The sequence below is a fragment of the Xylocopa sonorina genome, chromosome 1 (genome assembly GCF_050948175.1).
Source record: "Xylocopa sonorina isolate GNS202 chromosome 1, iyXylSono1_principal, whole genome shotgun sequence".
Taxonomy (NCBI): domain Eukaryota; kingdom Metazoa; phylum Arthropoda; class Insecta; order Hymenoptera; family Apidae; genus Xylocopa; species Xylocopa sonorina.
In genome coordinates this window covers 14,757,378-14,764,836 of record NC_135193.1, presented here as the reverse complement: position 1 = coordinate 14,764,836, position 7,459 = coordinate 14,757,378, and the positions used below count along the sequence as shown (strand labels likewise).

At 40.0% G+C, this 7,459-nt stretch overlaps 1 protein-coding gene across 4 annotated transcripts in view; it reads left to right on the top strand.

The window, feature by feature from the left end:
- The first annotated feature begins 3,493 nt into the window (after nt 1-3,493).
- Nucleotides 3,494-7,459, top strand: part of Rhea (Talin_middle and talin-RS domain-containing protein rhea) — a 39,260-nt gene continuing 35,294 nt past the window's right edge. For 3 of the 4 annotated variants that reach the window (XM_076909239.1, XM_076909238.1, XM_076909237.1), the window contains exon 1: nt 3,495-3,677. The gene's annotated coding sequence lies outside the window, so the exon portion shown is untranslated. Of the gene's footprint in view, nt 3,678-7,459 lie in introns of all 4 variants that reach the window. The other variant, XM_076909242.1, reaches the window with a different exon arrangement.

Sequence of the window (7,459 nt, the reverse complement as noted above, 5' to 3'; positions counted from 1 at the left end):
GGTGTTCCCGAAGGAAACGGATGATAAGGCAGGCTATGCTTGGTGTTTCCCACAGCAGGGAAAGCTTTTTCCTCGTACGGTAAAAAAGCCGAAATGAGTGAAAATTGATTCGCGAATACAGTCTGGTGATCGTTCAGCCGAAATTTTTCTCTTTGACGATAGAACCGCAAGATTTATCTCGCGTTATCCACTTTGGAATCAATGCTGGTTCGTCCTGGTTTCCAAAATCCCTGGGAACGCCCTTTATATGTATTTTACAGTCGTTCTCCTCAAATGTGTGTCGTATCTGAATCGTACTCGTACGAAAATGCTCTTTATTCGAATTTTTTATCAGTGATTTATCGTAGATCGACAATGCGACTGCAGTTATAAAGCTTCCGAAGACGGATAGCTACATTTTAGATATCATCGAAAATATAACATTGTTGCGGTGGCAAAGTGGAGGCGGTTGTTAAGATTTGGCAGCAAAATGCTGGCCTCGTTCCCGTTGCCTTCGTGCATGACATTAGCTGGACTATGGGTACGCTCCTCTTTTATCGTATCTTAACGTTTTCCATCTGGAATAATTTGGTACCATGTAGAAACAGTTTTCAACAATGAGAACGAAAACGGAGGATTATCTTAAAAACCTATTTGCGTTAACATTACTATATTGATTCCTCATTATATGAATGCACACAGAGTAACGTTTAATGTCCGTGTCGCATTCGTGCTGCGGTTAGATGAAAAATGTATCATCTCGATACTTTGTATAACATGTTATTAATAATAACATCGTACAGCTGAGCGAAAAATCACGTGAATGCCAGTTTGTCCTCGAAGCGATTTGAAATGCAGATCGTGCCCACGTGCCGCTGTTCGCGTGGTATATCGAGCATCGCCCACGTTTGCCGTTTTCTGCACAGGTGCATTCTGTTAGGTGCGTTAACATTCGGAAAAGGTGGCTGCGTACTCGAACCACTATCGAACGCCTTCGTTTCCCTGCCTCCGACGCGTCTGGAATGCGAGGAACGCGATCTTACGCGCCTCGTAGTTGGGCCCACGCGATTAAGGGAAGCAACAGCTTTTTTCTTACCATTTCGCGGCCTGCCTCGAACGTGGACATTGCTCGTTGTGTTTCGAAACAGCCGTGAATCTGACCGTGAAAAGCTGTATTTCCGTTTCAAGTAAGATCATTATTAATTAAGACTTTTTAGGATTACTTCGGTGATGACTGTCTACAGGGGACCGAATATACAAACCCAAATCACAGATTTCTCTATTACTTTACCTGAACTTTTTTTACGTGAGATATCAAGGTAGAAAGCGTATTTGATTTTGCGATTAATTTCACTTCTATATTAAGTCCACCTACCATGTGCATTACTTTTTAAATTGCTTTCTCGATTTTATAAAATTATGTTCATACTTTTGTATACAAAAATAGGACGTATAATGTCTATTTCTCAGAAAATTTAAGTAATTATTTTAAGGGGAATTCTTAAAATAGAAATCAGGTGGGTATAAAGTACCACCCCCTTGGTGTTACGGAAGTTAATGGTGTTTAGGCGTATGGAAACGTGTAGAAACTTACAGAATAGAATTGAGTAACAGAAAATAACCAAAACTGTACGGCTTTCACGATCAGATGGATGTTTGAAAACACTCTGCGCGACTAGGAAATTGACGACCACTTCCTTCAAGATAAATAACGGAAGGCTGATGTGTGTCATTGTTTTACGCGTATCTCACTGAATCACATTACCTAATAATCATCTGAGAGGAGAGGACGGTGGTTTTGTGCAAGGCTTTTTCGGAACGTTCCACAGCGAAAGTTTCTGTGCGAAGATCCTGAATCCGCAACGGTGTTTGTTTTTTCAATTGGATAGTGAACCGACGAGTGGCAGTCGAACTTGCAGAAGTGGTATATTACGGCGAGTGGTGCATTTAGAAACTTTACAGCGGATTCTGAGTGATACGTGAAGATTTATGTTTGGTTAGTGGTGGTATTCGGTATACGTGACGATTTTGTACAACAATGAAATCATCGAAGAGTTAAGGATTGGTTCAGAAAAGTATTAATCTTCCAAGATACCAGGCTTTCTAGCATAAAAACGTAAGATTGACTTAATTATGTTTACTTTTCTGCTGATAATAATAATTACAAATCAGCTGTGTAAATAAGAATTAATTAATGTTCAATTAGTCTGAGCGATATAAGAATTTAAAAAAATAGCGTAGTCAAAAAGTAGCGTGATATTAAAATACTTGGGAGCGAGAAAAATCAGATGATTTTAAACGATGCGAATACGTACGTGAGTAATACGTGATGACAAAAAAACGTGATCTCATCCAGATGAATTCATGCTCTATGAAGGAGAGTAACATGTATTTCTAGATTTCAGTCTCACTCTGTTACTCAGCAAGCTAAATTTGTAAGCCGGGGGGAATGATAAGAGAAGAAAAAAAGTAGAAACGGAGATTCTCTTCCGTTTACGTACGCTTATGGCGAATTCCTAATGCGATTTTATGGAATACGATACACGAAGTAGCGTAAAGCGCGTTACATCATTGCGTACTACGAAACACAGTTCTGAATGGAGGCTGGCATGACCAAATTTGGTGCGGTCTCGATTCTGTGCACGTCGATCGATTTATTTCGTAGTTTTTCGAAGGATAACTGCGAGAACGATCGTGACACGGTTTCGTGGGAATTTACTGTTTCTTTTTTACACATTTTAACATAATTTTTTACCAAATAGGAGATGTTTTGGTTATTTTCTTAGAGTCGTTGGGTTTCGAGCCTTTCAGGAAACGGGACATATAAAGGTCCTTCGTTATGTTTTTTGTCGCGCGTACGTTTGGATCTTTTTATTTTTAGAGGCAACTCTGTTTATTTGGATTAGTTATTTGCACGAGGACAGGGAAGTACGTAGCACGACGAGGGCCGCGCGAAAATATTATCGATTATTAGGCCTCTGAAAGTTTTTAAAACGAGCAAATCAGTGTCTTTTAAATTATATCCAGCATTTTGTGACTTATAATTAATGTATTTATAACTACGATTAGCTCTTTGAGCATTTTCTTATTGTATACAAATTGTATTATTTCGTAACGGAACAACAATGAAAATGCACGTTTTAAGTAAATGCATGCAAAAATATTCAAGGTAATATAAAAAGAAAAACTGTTGTATATGGTACGACAAAAAAATTTTCAACAAATAATTACACTGCAATTTAATTAACCGTAATCTATACACAGTTATCGCGGTTTTTATAAACGAAGCCTGACTTTAAAGATTACAACGTTTTATTAACTCAATTGTTATTGAATTAATGAAATATTTACCGTCATGAAGATTACTTCATGGAGTTTACATCAGAACTTGACCAATTATTCTGAATTATATTTTAAAACACCATTAACAGAGATATATTAAAGAGTTCGAGTGTAAGTTGCTCGAGAAAACTATAAAGAAGAAAAAATGATTTCCTGTTGCTATTTCAGTTTCGTGGGGTACTGAAGACGCCTTAAGTTTTTCGTTGCGCCGTCACTGACCTTGGACGGCAGGAACGCTCGAATCTGAAACGGCGGAGTACCAAGAGTGTTGTCGGACGTGTGGTTGTGGCCGAAGTGACAAATTGATTTTGTGCAACGAAACGAGGCACCATTTCTATCTATGGATATTTTTCACGGTGAGTAGAAGCTGCAGATCGCCCGATAATATCCCGAAACCGGCGTCTGGTGACGATGCCGCCGGTTCCTATTGATTTTTCCGTGATTTCCGACAGATGGGCGTGCTGTCCTCGTTTAGACTCTTCCGATCGTTCCTTTCCGCTTTTTCCGCGATAAAACGTAATCTCGGCGATTATTTCGTTAATCGTTCGCCTCGGTGCACGGCTGTTCGCCGTGCATGACCGTATATGTCCGAGACTCGTTGCGTATTACGAGCGAGCTAACCTCAAAATCGAAGGGGGTTGGACCACCCAACGGGTGTCTCCCGAAATAGAGATGATTCACAACATCGCGACAAATTGACAGCTCCGGCGGACTCTTCGCTTCGAAGCCTCTCCGCATTAATGCTCGCCGTTTGCCATTGCGTTTCGAACGCGAGTCGAATAATCGGAGATTTCCGTCACGGTTAGAACACTCTCGTTGCCGTGCTCTCCCGGCGCTTCTCCTCTCGTCCTCCCGTTTCCTCTCTTACGTTTCGTTAAATGCGCGACGTGCCAAAACAATAGGACCGGAGAAAATCAATAGGCAGGCTGTAAGAGGTTAAATAGGGAAACCCATCTGCTACCACGGTGCACACGAGACTTTATTAAGTTTCTGCGTTTCGCCAAGTTCGCCACTGTGCCTGGTAACCATTGAAAATTTCGTTCCTCGCTTTTTCCGTCGACGGTATCGCGACCGTTTTTCTAATTCGACGCGATGCCCATCGTTTCGGGGGATGATTATTTTTCCCTCTTTTATTTTATCCTCGTTCCTCCTACTTTTCCCACCAGTAGAATCTACGCGTGATAACGTAGGGAATTTTTGCTTGCCACGGTGATTTTTATTGGCGATTATTTAACCAATTGTTTTCCAGGAGGCATCTGCTAGGGAATTGTTTGGTTATATACATTTTTTCCTTCAGTGATGTAATTAAAACGTAACATGTCGCACACCCAACGTTCAATTTCCAGTTCTTTGACTGTTACGTTGATGTAAAATTGACTTGGTCCTTTTCCTGCCCTTCTTTCGGACCACTTCATAGTGATTTTTGAAAGCCTGCTGGTGATTTATTTGCATGTGGACGATTCCTAAAATATACTACAATTTTTTCCCTTTTCTCTTTCCATTCATTTCCATTTTATGAAGTAAATAAATATTTTACAAAATCTTCTACACTTTTTTACACCTTTGAAGAAATACTTATGACCAACGTAGTCTTTTATGTGTTTGCATAGTTTGTAGTATTTAGAGTGTGCTGGATAGAAAAATTTTAATTCAATAACTCGATAAGAGCACTTAATTTGCTCTGTGCGTGGCCGATACACCTTTGCAGATTTATTTCCATGGAATCGAGCCAGACTCACAATTTAATTACCGCGATCCACTTGGAGACTGTTGAGAAGCCGGCTTTAAGGTTTCATTGAATTTATCCGAAGTGACGATCTTTATTTTTCGATCGGCTCGAATAAAAAGCAGAAGCGTAAAGCCTGGGACGAACTTTCTTAACTTGTTTCGCGCGAGATTTTGCGATTCGTGTAGATCGTTCAAAATATCAACGGGAACAAAATAAAGGAGTAGAGTAGCCGCGATATGTAGATGGACAAAGGTGAAAATCTAATGAGTTTCTTTATTGTTTTTCTTACGAACGATCGGGTGGGAATTCTGTCGTTATCGTTCTTATCGCTCAGGTTTGCAAGCTGTTATTCATGAATGATGCACTATTATTCGTACCGTCGATTATGATAACTCTGGTAACCTTAATGGCCGCGCGTATTGATTAATTTACTTAACGCTGAAAATGAATGAACCGGGAATACTTACGGATCCGTTAGAATCGATGTGAACAATGAACGGAAATAAAATGCTGCCTCTCGCGTGTATAAACTGCTAATATCAACGTAATAGTAGGTGGGCGGTCCACAATTTTGGGTGAATTGACATTTACGCTTCATCCGTCTTCAATATTCGTACATTTACAGGCATAACGTACTACCTACGTAGGCATACCTTGATAATTATATTTTTTAAGAACACTATTATATTTATATATCTCAAAATAAAAACTGAAAACATCACTAATATCATCATACAATGGATTTCTTTGTTGCTGTATTTATAGTATAGCCATTATTTATTTTAATATAGACAGTTTTATCGTATTCCAGCGTATGCACACCCTGTGTACATCGAAAGACGTTCGTTAAAAATGATCTAATTTTCATATTACGCCCTGTTACCACAGTCTTTGGTTGCACGCGAGTCGTAAAAATGCGCGGCAATTGAGACGCGGGATGCACGCGGCGGACGTAATCGAGTACTCCGTTTTCGATCATCGATTTCCTCTCGGGGTGAGTCACGGGCAGCCAAAACACTGGCGTCTGGAAAGCACAGTTCCGGTACGAGCTCGTATAAATAGAACCGCGCGTATGTCCGGTGCGTGTAGAATACCCGATGCTTGAAAATAGTAACGCGTTCCTCGCGTATGGAAACGCGTACGGGGCACCGTGTTCGACGATAGTAACAAAGGGACGAAAATTATAACGACGTCGTGCCGGGTCACCGGTTAACAATGACGTCTAATCGTACCGCGAATTCCATTTCGTCACCAACCGGGCAAGATCGCGACTCGAATGCGAGATGCTTCGAGAGAATTTCATCAACGCCTTTCTAACTGTTGCTTATTAGAAATTTAATTATGCATTACAGAAATTAGGACAAAAATTAGGAAAAAACGACAGAAAACAGTGGGAACTTAAATTTATTAAACAGCAATGTTTTACATTCGAATTTCGTCTCTTTCCTCGTTACATCACGTTATCCTTATCGTCCTGTTCGTTACTATATTATGTTACACTTCCTTTTTTTTTTACAATTCCATTTACATTTTTCCTTCTATCCAAATCTTCTCGTGCACAGAAAAGAGAGACGAGAAAACATCCGTATCTTACAATATGTTGGAAAATTTGCGCAGGTATTGCGCTTCGTTACTTAACTATTTTTTGTTCTATTTCATTTCACAGTTATTTTCGCAAAACACTTGGTAATGTCCCAAGAATAGAACTCGGTATAATGTAGCCATTTAAAAAAAAATTCTTTATCACGTTTTAATATTCATTACGGACAGGTAAAACCATGCAGTTGCTATACGAAGCCTATGATTAGCTTCGTTTTCCTGCGATCATCGACTCGTGTAATGCAAACCTTCGAAAGCAATGTACACGGAACACCGATTGCCATCGTCACGGTAAATCATTGATGAGAAGAAAGCTAGGCAACGAAAATGTGCTGCACCGTGCACGTTGATCAGGCTCGATTCACGTGTTTCTATGAACTGAAAAGGCCAGGAACGTTGACGCGTGCCATCAAACATTTTCGTACCGCCCATGTGAAAGGTCGTAGTAATTTTGGATAATCACGCAATTTCCCGGTCATTTACTTGTATCTTCTTCACGTTAGATTTGTTTCGTTTCCCTCCAAGGGGACAAACGACTTCGTTACGGGATCGTTATGACGATTGGCGAACGACATCGAGATGGAGTGGACTCTCCTATCCAATTATATACATTACCGCGTTTATCCTACTTACTTTCATTTAGATCGTCGATTTTCAACGCTTTTTTACAATCGACCATCCAAAACTAATCTTCGACGAATCACCAAATGAATTGAAAGCTTTGTAGAAAAGAGAATAGAATACGATGATACGAGGTAAAATTGCAAAGTTGTTCGATGCAACGTGAAAGACAATGGCATGCCTCGTTAC